Below are 12,290 nucleotides of genomic sequence, written 5' to 3'. Positions count from 1 at the left end.
TAGTATGAAATGTTCCAGTTGCTGATTTTTCTTTTCTCTCTCTGCCATAAATATTGACAAGTAAAACAATTCAATATTTGCTTCATTTTTCTTTTCCCAGTACCTTGCACATTATTAGCACATAGCATATGATATATATATATATATATATATATATATATATATATATATAGAATAATAAAAGCATTATTTTTTAGTTTTGGAAGGGGTATTTGAGTCCATGTGGTCCAGTCCCTTCACATTACAGATGAGTAAACTAAAGGCTCAAAGTTTATTTTAATAAGGGCTTGGCAAAAGCTGGTGGCTTTTGGTGAGAAAAGGACACTAAGGTTCATCATTTCTGAGAGACATTACTCATGTGAATTTCACAGCTAGACATTTTTTTTCATTTGCAAGTTTTCTAATGTTCCACTTCCATCTCTGACTAGAGTATTCTGTTATCCATTTCTCTTCTCTCACTCCCACTGACGCTATTCTTTATTTACTCCATTTGAGATTTCTGCTACTGACACCTCAGCTATGATTTATTACCTCAATTTTAGGTTCTTATGATTATCCATTTCATCTCCAATGAAGAAGGCTCCTTAGCTTTATCTAAGTCATTCACAACAGTCTTCCTTTCTTCCATCTCACCTGTCTTTTGTCCGCTCACCCAATCTCCTCCTTCTGATTTTACTTTTTCTATCTTCTCAGTCCTCAGAATACAGTCCCTTGTTCAGAAATATGGTAGTTTTTTCCCTCTTTCTTGTCCATAGTAGTCCGTCAGCATCCAGTTCTTTTTAGAATCTCTTGTTTCATTGTTTTAGAATCTCTCTTGTTCTTACATCTTTTATATTTTTATATTCTCATTGCAACTCACTAGTTCCAGGAATATTTTACTTGGCTAATGGTAAACCAGTTTGATTTATTTTTATCTCCTCAACCAACTTAGAGTGTATTATTTATAAAATATCAACAATTTTTCTAATACTAAGCACAATTTTAAAGAATGCCATTCAAGGCTTTCAGTGACCATACTTTTTTTTTTTTTTCTATCTCAAAGTTTATTATTATTACTGTTATTGTTATTGCTGTTTTCATGTATGTAACACTTCAGACAATAGAGTGTATTCTGTCATTTGTTTGTGTGGTCTTTTTTTTTAACTCCCTCAAAAAAATACTTACCTTCACTTGAATAAATGATTCTCATCCTGCAAAGTCTAGCAGAGTCATATAATTGAGTGGTTTCCAAATGCTGGTTCTCAAGTAGCTGCCAGGCTGACTGCATCAGAATCGTCTGAAGAGCTTTCAAAAATATAAATAACCAGTCCTCAATCTGGTCCAACTGAACAAAAAATTTCTGAAATTGAGATCCTGTTGGCTGCATTTCCCTAAAAATCTGCAGCTAGCTTTGAGAATCTTCATTTAGTCTAATCATTATAAAGCTTTTTTTTCAGTTTCAGTTTCGATTGACACATAATTTTACATATGTATGGGATGCAATGTGATGATTTGATAAATGTATACATTGTATCATGATAAAATTAGGGTAATTTGCAAAAATAGCACCTCAAATATGTATCATTTCTTTGTGGTGAGAATGTTCAAATTCCTGATGAGCAGTGGGGTATTGTGGTACAGCAGGTTAAGTGGCTGCTTGGGATGCCTGCATATCATATCAGAGTCGTACCTCCTCCTCTGCTTTGGATCCAGCTTCCTGCTAATGTGCTTGGGAGGCAGGAAAGGCTCAAATTGAGTCCCTGCCACTCACATGGGAGACCAAAATGGAGTTCTTTGGCCTGGCTCAGTCATGGCTGAAGGATCATGGAACATGGGCAGAGCAAGGATCACAGGGAGGGTCAGGAAACAGGTAGTAGCTGAGTTTGACTTGGTTTTTATAAGCATCCCTCACTTGAGAATTACTTTTTGAGTGAAAACCTGCAGTACTCTAAGGACCTCCCAATAGACCCACCTCCTAAACATCATAATTAGACTGAGTTTTCACCCTCTTAGCACCATTAACTTATGACTTTGGAGTTTATGTGTTTGCATGAGTTGGGTAGACAAATCTTGCTCAAACCATTGCATTAACCATCATCACCCTACTGTGCATTTGAATCCCAGAACTGTTTATCCTTTCTAATTGTAACATTACCCATTACCTAAACTGTTCCTCACTTCTGCTATATCCCTCTTCTCTTTAGCATCTAGCAAGCACTATTCTGCTTTCAAAGTTTATAAGAACAGGTTTTAGATTCCACATATGAATGAGGTCATACATAATTTGTCTGTCTTTGCATTGATTTATTTTAAAATTTTAAAAATCCCCAGATTTTTTCATGCCATTACAAATGATAGAATTTTATTCACTTTATGACTGACCAATATTCCACTTTATATACCTAAGATTTTCTCCTCCATTCATCTGTTGATGGGCATTTAGGTTAATTTCATATCTTGACTGTGTGAATAATGCTACAGTACAGGTATTTTTTCGATAAACTGAATTCATTTCTTTTAGATATATACCCAGCAGTGGGATTGCTATTTTGTGGGGGTAGCTCTATTTTTGTAAGTATATTAAACTGTTTTGACAACTTAGTAAAAATGTGCATATTTCTTCAAACATACAAATTCAGAAAACTGACATGGATAGAAAAAAATTTTTGAATAAGCCGGTAAATATTTAAGAAATCAAATTCCTTTTTAAAATCTTTCCCCAGAGATAACTAAAGACCTAAGTAGTTTCACTGGTGAATTCTATTAAACTTTAAAGATATAGTAGCACAATAATATATTCTTTGAGAAAATAAAGAGTCAAATGCCTCCAGTTCATTTCAAGAAATCAACATAGCCCTGATAATCAAAACATAATGGGCTGGCACTGCAGCTCACTAGGCTAATCCTCCACCTGCAGTGCCAGCACCCTAGGTTCTAGTCCCAGTTGGGGCGCCGGATTCTGTCCCAGTTGCTCCTCTTCCAGTCCAGCTCTCTGCTGTGGCCCGGGAGTGCAGTGGAGGATGGCCCGAGTGCTTGGGCCCTGCACCCACATGGGAGACCAGGAGGAAGCACCTGGCTCCTGGCTTCGAATCGGTGCAGCACTGGCCGTAGTGGCCATTTTGGGGGTGAACCAACAGAAGGAAGACCTTTCTCTCTGTCTCTCTCACTGTCTAACTCTGTAAAAAAAAAAATAAGAAAAAATTAAGGCTTGGTGCCAATACATAAAAAAAAATGAATATAAGAAAAAAAACTACACAACTGTATGTAATGCTGTTCATTAATACATGTGAAAATAAATCCTTAATTAAGTAGCCAATTCAAGTCTAGGAAAAAGTAAAAATGAAATACTAGATTTTTCTTCTTTCTTTTTTTGTTTATCTGACCTGTTGAATTTTAAAAATAAATATTTAAGAGTCAGAGAGGAGAGACATAGAGCTTTTATTCACCATTTCTCTCCCCAGATACCCACAATGACTGGGGCTGGGCCAAAGCCAATGACAAGAACCAAGAATGCAGTCCAGGTTTCCCATGTGGATGGCAGGAGCTTGATTACTTGAGCCACCAACACCACCTCCCAGGGTCTCCATTAACAGGAAACTAGAGTCAGGAGCCAGAGCCAGGAATCAAATTTGGGTACTTCCATTCAGACAGAAGTGTCTTAACCACTAGGCAAAGTTACTGCTCCAGACTCCCATCTTTTTTTTTTTTTTTTTCTTTTTTTAATAATTTGAGAGAATCTTTTAGTCCTATCTGTTGGGTCATTTGGGCTTTCTGTATGTGGATATCTATATATTTCCCAAGAATTGGAAAATTTTCAGTAACTATTTCCTGAAATAGATTTTCTTTGTCTTTTTTCACTTCTCCCTCTAGAACATCCATAATGTGTGTTTGCATGCTTAATAGTGTCCTTAAGTCTGGAAGGCTTTCTTCTTTCCTTCCCCCTGCCTCCCTTCCTGGTGTCCTCAGTCTGGGTTGCTCCATTCTGCTGTTGAGTTTCCCAACAGTAATTCCAGTGTTACGGAGATTTTTAGCTGCAAGATTTCTGATTGGTTCTGTTTTATGATCTCTGTCGGCTGAATTTTTCACTCAATTCATGAATTGTCTTCCTAATTTCATTGAATGATCTGTTTGTATGCTCTTGTGTTCTTGAAGGTAAGGATTTCTTTAAAATCATTAAGGAATGATCAAAAGTTCCCTTAAAATTATTCTTTTGAATTATCAGTCAAGCTGTGGATTTTCATTTCTTTTTTTTTTTTTTTTGACAGGCAGAGTGGACAGTGAGAGAGAGAGACAGAGAGAAAGGTCTTCCTTTTGCCGTTGGTTTACCCTCCAATGGCCGCCGCGGCTGGTGCGCTGCGGCCGGCACACCGCGCTGATCCGATGGCAGGAGCCAGGTGCTATCCTGGTCTCCCATGGGGTGCAGGACCCAAGTACTTGGGCCATCCTCCACTGCACTCCCTGGCCACAGCAGAGAGCTGGCCTGGAAGAGGGGCAACCGGGACAGAATCCGGTGCCCCGACTGGGACTAGAACCCGGTGTGCCGGCGCCGCAAGGAGGAGGATTAGCCTATTGAGCCGCGGTGCCGGCCGAGATTTTCATTTCTTAGTTGGCCTGATGCTACACAGTTACTGTGTTCCTTTGGAGTCATCATGTAACCTTATTTTTTAGTGTTGTTTCTGTTCCTGTCTTGGTTTTTCTGTATTTACTGGTTCAGTTGCCCCTACCAATTTTATAGGATGGCCTTCATATTACAAGACTTTGTTGATTGGACATGCTAAATTGGCTTTGGTTCCAGGTGGTATAGTGTCTGTGTAGCTTTGCCTGTGATAATGTTGGCAGTTGCCAGGGGTTTGGGAATGTACTGCCATTGAGATGCTGCTCCTTTAGGTGGAGTTGGAGGGGTTCTGACAGTTCTGAATGTGGTATATCTGACTGGATGTGGTGCACCCATTAGTTTCCATGTGTCACATAAGAGTGGGGCCACCCCTTTGAGCTTAAGTAGGTATAACCCAGTGTGCCTGCTAGTACAGTGGGGTCCCTATCATTGTTTGAGGGCCATGTGGGGCCCAGGTTGCAGCAGTGTGCTGAGGTGTGGGCAACTATCAGTGTTCATGGGCTGCTTGTTTATTGTCACAAAGCCTTTGGAGGTTGACCTGTTCTTGGAGCTCTGCCCACTGCCTTCTGGGGACTAGAGTGGGTGGGTAGGGCTGAGCATCTGATTCCCGGGGCTGCAGGGAACCTGGCTTCTGAGACTTGGTTGTTCAGCTGCTTTTTGGGAACACAGGAGGTTGGGCAGGGCTGCTCAGTTGCTTCCCCAATAGCCTGCTCATGCCACTCAAGAAACACGCTCAGCTCTTACTGGGGGTCCTGGGGTGTGTAGGCAAGGCAGCCTGAGTGTTTCGTGGACTGGCAGAGGGTAGTTTAGGCTGTCTGACCTTTCTGAACTGATCAGCAGATGTAACCCAGGTTCTTGAGGTGTGGAAGGGTGGTTAGAGTGTTTCATCTGATTCATAGGACTAGGTCAGTGGAGCTATGGGGACTAGTTACCTGGCCACCTCACAGGACCCTCGATGGGGAGGGTCTTAGTATAGCTCTACAGCAAAAGCCTGGGCATGGAGGGAGGGCACAGAATAGGTGAGGCTCTTTCTCAGTGAGTCCTTGCACTGGTATGTTAAGCTGGCAGCCCCTCAAACTGGGCGTGAGGCCTGGAAGGTCTACAGGCTTCCCCAGCTGTAAATGTTTCAGGAGTCTGTGGTATGAGTGGGGACTTCCAGGAACCTTTTGCTTACCCTGAGAAGGTCTTGAGAGAAAGACAGACAGTTGCGTGCTTGGTTCTCCTCTTCATGAGGCTGTTGTACATCTCCTTGTTCTGCAATGTCTGCTCTTGTGCTTGGTCTCGCGCCTCATCATTCCATGGGTGGGATCTTGCTCAGAGCCATGCAGCTCAAGGTTGGAGGGGTAGTGGAGCAGTTCTTTGGCCACCTGGCTATAGAGTCCAAGAAGTTCCAGAGATTCAGTCTGTGGGTACTGGCCTGGGTGCAGGGGCTATGGGGCTCACTGGCGCTGGGTCTGCTACTAAGGCCTGATATTAATTCTCCCTGCCTCCCCTAAGCAGGAGATGTCCTCTTTCTACACTACTGCTTGGGGTTAGGGCAAGGATGGTCCAAGCACTTCTTTCCTTCCTGTTTCTTCAGTGAGTCTTTTCTTGGTATTGTACTCAAACTAGGCACGATGGTCTCTCTCACCTGGCTTCCCTAGCCCTTGTAAAAGCAGATGGTGTGCAAGTGGTGGTTCACATGGATGTCTCTGGGAAAGATGATTGATGGATATGCCATCTTGCTATGACTCTGTTTTAAAGTTTTATGAAATTGAGACACATACAAAATGGAGCTGACTTCCTCAGGGTTGCCTGAATAGTATCTATTGTAGAACTTTTTTCAGTGATAACTAAAGATGAAGTGATCAGAAAAATTCCTTAGGAAATTGAGCAAAGGCTGTTCTTGGCATTCTTATAAGTTTTAGAATATTAATAAAAGATCTGAGAACCAATGTTTTCTTTTAACTCCTATCCTGAGTACTAGGAATTGTAAATGTGTTATCTCAGTAGTGTTTTCAGCAGTCTCACAAAAAAATGTATTAGCAAACCAAATCACAGAAAATCAAATCCTATACATTTCTTGCTCATTCACTATTCATCTGTTAATTCTTGAATGACTGTCTTGCACTTGTGGTAGATGTGAGGTATATTGCAGTGAACAAAACAAGCATAGAATGCTCACTCCAAGATCTTAGAATCTGGTGAGAAGGAAAGCATTAATTATGTAAATACTATAAACTTTGGTGAGTGATAAAGTTGCCCAGTACTACACAGCATGTCTATGGCAGAGCTGGATTTTCATCCTAATTGTAAAAGCCCATATTTTTGTACTGTCTGATGCTTGCAGAGCAGGGGAAAGATAGCTAATGTTTGTTTTGCTTCTCTTCCTTACCTCTAGTGCTAGATGAGTTATGAGGATTATTTCATTTACCCATTAGATTGGTGCTATTTTCCCACTGTGCAGATGGGACACTGCCTTAAAGTGGGTCAGTAATTTGCCTTGGGGTTTGGCTGCTTAGTGCTAGAGCTTGGATTCTAATTGACATCTGACTCCAGAGCTTGTGAAATGGGAATAGCCAGTGCTAATAATAGAACCATGAAAACCAAAAATTAGTAATTTGGTAAGACTAATAAATACCCCAACAGACTGATGAGAACAAAGCACCATTGTCAAGAATGAAGAGGTAATCTAACAACAGATGCAACAAAAATGGGAAAGAGAACATTAGGCATAACTTTGTAGCAGTAGATTGGAAAATGTAGATGAGATTAACAAATTTCTAGAAATGAACTAACTAAAAATAACACTAGGAAAACTAGAAATATATATAAGATTGAACAGTTTTATATCTATTAACAAAGCTGAATTGTTTTCATTAAGAACTTTCCCCCAGAGCAAATTCTAGGACCAGATAGCTTCACTGGGGTGACTTCTTCCAAACATCTAAGGAATATATAGACCAGTGTTATATAAATTCTATCCAAGAATTGAGATGGTGGAAATTTACTTACTGCGTATTATATGCCGCCAGCATAACCTTGAAATCAAAACAAGAACATCTTATAAAGAAGGAAAATTGCTAGTTGTCTCTCTTCAAATTCAGTGCAAAAGTACTAAAGAAAATGTTAACAAATGTAAGCCTTGGAGGTGTAAAAATGATAACATCATGATGAAGATGGTTTTAGTCCAGAAGTGCAATGTAATTTCTTCAATAAAGGGGTAAAAATGATCATCTCATTAGGTACACCCAAAAAACTTAATAAAATTCAGTATCAGTTTATGATTAAAAATACTGTTAGAAGACCAAGAGTAGAACTTACTTAATTTGATAGAGTATCTCCACAAAAATTAGCAGTGAAATATTTAAGACTGTCTACGTGCAGTCAGGAATGACACAAGGACCTACAGTTACCGCTTGAAGTCAGCATCATATTGAAGATCTTCTCAAGAGTAATAAGAGGCCGGCGCCACGGCTCACTAGGCTAATCCTCCGCCTGCGGTGCCGGCACCCCGGGTTCTAGTCCTGGTTGGGATGCCGGATTCTGTCCCGGTTGCTCCTCTTCCAGTCCAGCTCTCTGCTGTGGCCCTGGAGTGCAGTGGAGGATGGCCCAAGTGCTTGGGCCCTGCACCCGCATGGAAGACCAGAAGGAAGCACCTGACTCCTGGCTTCGGATTGGTGCAGCGCCGGCCGTAGTGGCCATTTGGGGGGGGAACCAATGGAAGGAAGACCTTTCTCTCTTCTCTCTCTCTCTCTCACACTAACTCTGCCTGTCCAAAAAAAAAAAAAAAAAAAAGAAAAGAGTAATAAGAAAAAGCAATAAAATATAGTACTGGAAAAAAGAAGATTTATTCAGCAATAACATGGTTTATATGTGGAAAAGCCAGAATAAACCACAGAAAAACTATTAGAATTAATAACTTAAATTTGAAAATTTGGTAAAATTTGGTATGTAAAAATTTTGTTTTTAATAAGTCAGCAGCAGACAATAGAATGTTGTTTTTTTTTGGTGGGGGGTTTATTTTTATTTATTTGAAAGAGTTACAGAGAGAGGCAGAGACAGAGAGGTCTTCCATCTGCTGGTTCACCCTCCAAATTGCCTCAACAACTGGAGCTGAGCCAATCCGAAGTCAGGAGCCAGGGGCTTCTTCTGGGTCTCCCACATGGGCGCAGGGGCCCAAGGACTTGGGCCATCTTCTACTGCTTTCCCAGGCCATAGTAGAGAGCTGGATTGGAAGAGGAGCAGCTGGGACTAGAATCAATGCCCATATGGAATACTAGTGGTTCAGGCCAGAACTTTAACCCACTGCACCACAGCTCTGGTCCCCAAAATGTTTTCAAAGTTGACATTCACAATGTCAAGAAGAATCAATGCATACAAATAATTTAAATGAAAGATAAGAATATGTAAGTTCTTTACAGAAAACTAAATCGTCTTTAAGATAAATTTAAAAAGATCCCAGGGTTAGCATTTGGTGTAGTGGTAAAGATGCCCATGCCCCATATCAGGATGCCTGAATATGAGTCCAGCCCTTTTCTGGCTTCTTGGTAATGCACACCCTGGTAGGCTCAAGTAGCACTGTCTGTGCCTCCCACATCAGTGACCTGGATAGAGCTCCTGGCTGTTGGCATTGGCCTGGCCTGTTTCTGGCTGTTTGGGGCAGTGGATGATGTATCCTTCTCTCTCTCCCTCTCCCACTTTTTTTTTTCTAATTTTATTTCTAAATTTGGTGCAATCTCAAACAAAATCCTTGCACCTTTTTTCCCTTAAATGAAAATTGTCAAGATAATTTTGATATTTATATGGAATTATCAAAAACATTTAATGACTTGCACAAAACTGAACAAGAACCAAGCTGGAAGACTGGCTATCTATACATATTTTAAAACTATAATGACTTACATAGGTGAATTAATGTAATGATAGACCAATGGTAGAGAATTTAGGGTCCAGAAATAAACACACAGAAGTATACTTTATTGCATGGATGACTTTTGAGAGTGGGAGTCGGGGTAGAAGAAGGTTTTCATTTGCTTGTTTTTTCAAATTTTGCTGGGTCAATTGCGTATTCATATTTTACAGAAAAAAAAAAACACAGATTTTGCCTCCTATCTCACATTATACAGAAATTCTGAGCAGAGTGTGTATCCAAGTGTGGAAGTTATATTGAAAGGCATCTTCATGAATATGGACTAGAAACATTTTTTAAACAGAATACCAAGATGGCTAACCATAAAGAGTAAAATTGATAAAAATGATTACCTTCAGATTAGCAATTTCTGTTCCTTAAAAGGCTGCATTTGGAGTGGAAGAACTTATTATAATAAATACAATCATCAAAACGATTGTATCCAGAATATATAAACAACTTGTATAATTATATAAGTGACAGAAAGTAGCCAGTTATAAAAATGAGGGAATGGGAGTATACGCTTCACAAAAGAAGATAGGCAGTGTGCAAAAAGAGGTCTTCAGGGAAATGCAAGTTCAAACGACAGTGTTCATTCAAAAGAATACCCAGCATTAAAAGGACTAGGCATTTTCATTTGGAGCAAGTAGGTAAAACACACACAGTTCTCATAAATTACTGGTGTGAGTGTAAATTTTTTTTAAAGATTTTTTAAAATTTTATTTATTTGACAGGTAGAGTTACAGACAGTGAGAGGGAGAGACAGAGACACAGGTCTTCCTTCCATTGGTTCACCCCCCCAAATGGACTCTGCGGCCGGAGCTATGCTGATCTGAAGCCGGGAGCCAAGTGCTTCTTCCTGGTCTCCCGAGTGGGTACAGGTGCCCAAGCACTTGGGCCATCCTCCACTGCCTTCCCGGGCCACAGCAGAGAGCTGGACTGGAAGAGGAGCAACTGGGACTAGAACCGGGGCACCCATATGGGATGCCGGCGCCGCAGGTTGAGGATTAGCCAAGTGAGCCACAGCGCCAGCCTCAGGAGTGTAAATTGTTACAGTGGCTTTTCCAAGTTGGCCATGTCTACAAACATTCAGTAAAAATACCTTATAATTCCGCAATTTTAGTCTTACCAGCAGGATTACATGTGCATACATAGTCACTAAATGCTGTGTACTGGAATGTTTGTGGTAGTATTAATTAAAATACCTAAAAATAGAAATTCTTCAGAGAGGTATCAACAGTAGGATGTATAGATAAACTAAGGTAATTTCTGCCATGGAATACTACACAGGAATGAAAAGGAATCAACAATTGCTATGTGCAACAACATGGATGAGTTCCACAGATAAGATTTTAAATGAGAGGAGTCAGACACCAAATAATACATATTGTATAACTATATTTATATAAAGTTCAAAACCAGGGAGAACAAATGTGTGGTGTTAGAAGTTAGGATAGTGATGTTTGGAGTTGAGCAGCTTGAGGACCCACACAGGATTCAAAGGTGTTGATAATATTTGGTTTGATGGTTTAGGTGTTAGTTATCTAGATGTGTTCACTTTGTTATAATTCATAAAGTTATGCTTATGTGATTTGCAGGCTCTTCTGTATGCATGTGACTTAAAAATTTTTATTTTGAATAATCATTATTTTGTGATTCTGCATCTGACAAATGATGTATTTATATTAAGCTGTGCATATGAATAATTGGCATGACTTGAAAAGTGGTCATGTTAATTGGCAAACTTTGCAATACTTATAATGCTGGGAGTAATTTAAACTAAATGTTGCTATAATATATGCTTATTTAATAATGAGCTATTATGAAATGTTTTTGGAAGTTAATTTTTGGAGTGAATTATGGAAACTGGTTTATGTTCACCAGGTCCTTCAAGTGGAATATGACCTCAGATATTTTTCAATTAAAATACACATAAATCACTTGAACTGTACGTTCAACTAGATAGCACTGAAACTTTGTGGTATGTGGAGAAGCTGGACATTTCCAGCTTTTCTTTCAGATTTTTTAAAATTTATTTGAAAGAACGTCAGAGGGAGAGGGGGGAGGTAGAGAAAGGAAGAGGGAACCAGCACCAGCCACGGGTAGGCCAGGCTGAAGCAAGTAGCCAGGAACTCCATCTGATTCTTGTGCATGGGTGGTAGGAACCCAAGTACTTAGGCCACCATCCGTTGCCTTCCCAGACACATAAGCAGGAAGCTGAATTGGAAATGGAGTGGCTGAGGCTCCCTCTGTTATGGGATGCCTTTGTCCCATAGGAGGCATCTTCACCTGTACCACAATGCCCACCCCAAGATCGTTAACTTTTTAACCATGCCTCTCTAATTACAATGAATCATAAATGAAAGAGGAATTCTAGCTTTTTAGGCCTGGAAATAAATGCTGGTAGCTTTTATCTTGAGAATTTAATCATTTACTTTGTGATGAAATCCAGCAACCTCTTTTATATCACTCTGAACTTAATCTCCTTGCTGCCGGGTGTTTTCAGCTGTCTACCTCATCCCCTACCTCTCTGTGCCTCACCATACTCCAGATATTGTGCTGGCCTTTGCACAGTTTCTCTAGCATGCCCCAGACCTGGGTGTCTCTTAGCACTTTCGCCGATGCCACTGCCTGGAAGCGTGTTTCCTCATGTGCTCTGTACTGTCCACTCTCAGTGTTTTCAGGACTGTGTTTACAGATCTCAGAGATGCATTCTCTGACTTATGTCTGTGTCAAAGTATCCATAATTCTCCGTTCCTGTTCCTTGCTTCACTGGTTTTTAGTACTTACCTCCAACTGATACTG

At 40.2% G+C, this 12,290-nt stretch overlaps 1 protein-coding gene across 2 annotated transcripts in view; it reads left to right on the top strand.

Moving 5' to 3' along the window:
* The window catches only part of COG5 (component of oligomeric golgi complex 5), a 375,810-nt gene that overhangs the window by 179,084 nt on the left and 184,436 nt on the right, over positions 1–12,290 (top strand). The gene's annotated exons all lie outside the window — the stretch shown is intronic.

This window comes from Lepus europaeus, chromosome 1 (genome assembly GCF_033115175.1).
Source record: "Lepus europaeus isolate LE1 chromosome 1, mLepTim1.pri, whole genome shotgun sequence".
In the NCBI taxonomy this organism is placed as follows: Eukaryota; Metazoa; Chordata; class Mammalia; order Lagomorpha; family Leporidae; genus Lepus; species Lepus europaeus.
The sequence above is the reverse complement of the archived record's forward strand: the minus strand, read 5'-3'. Positions and strand labels throughout refer to the sequence as shown.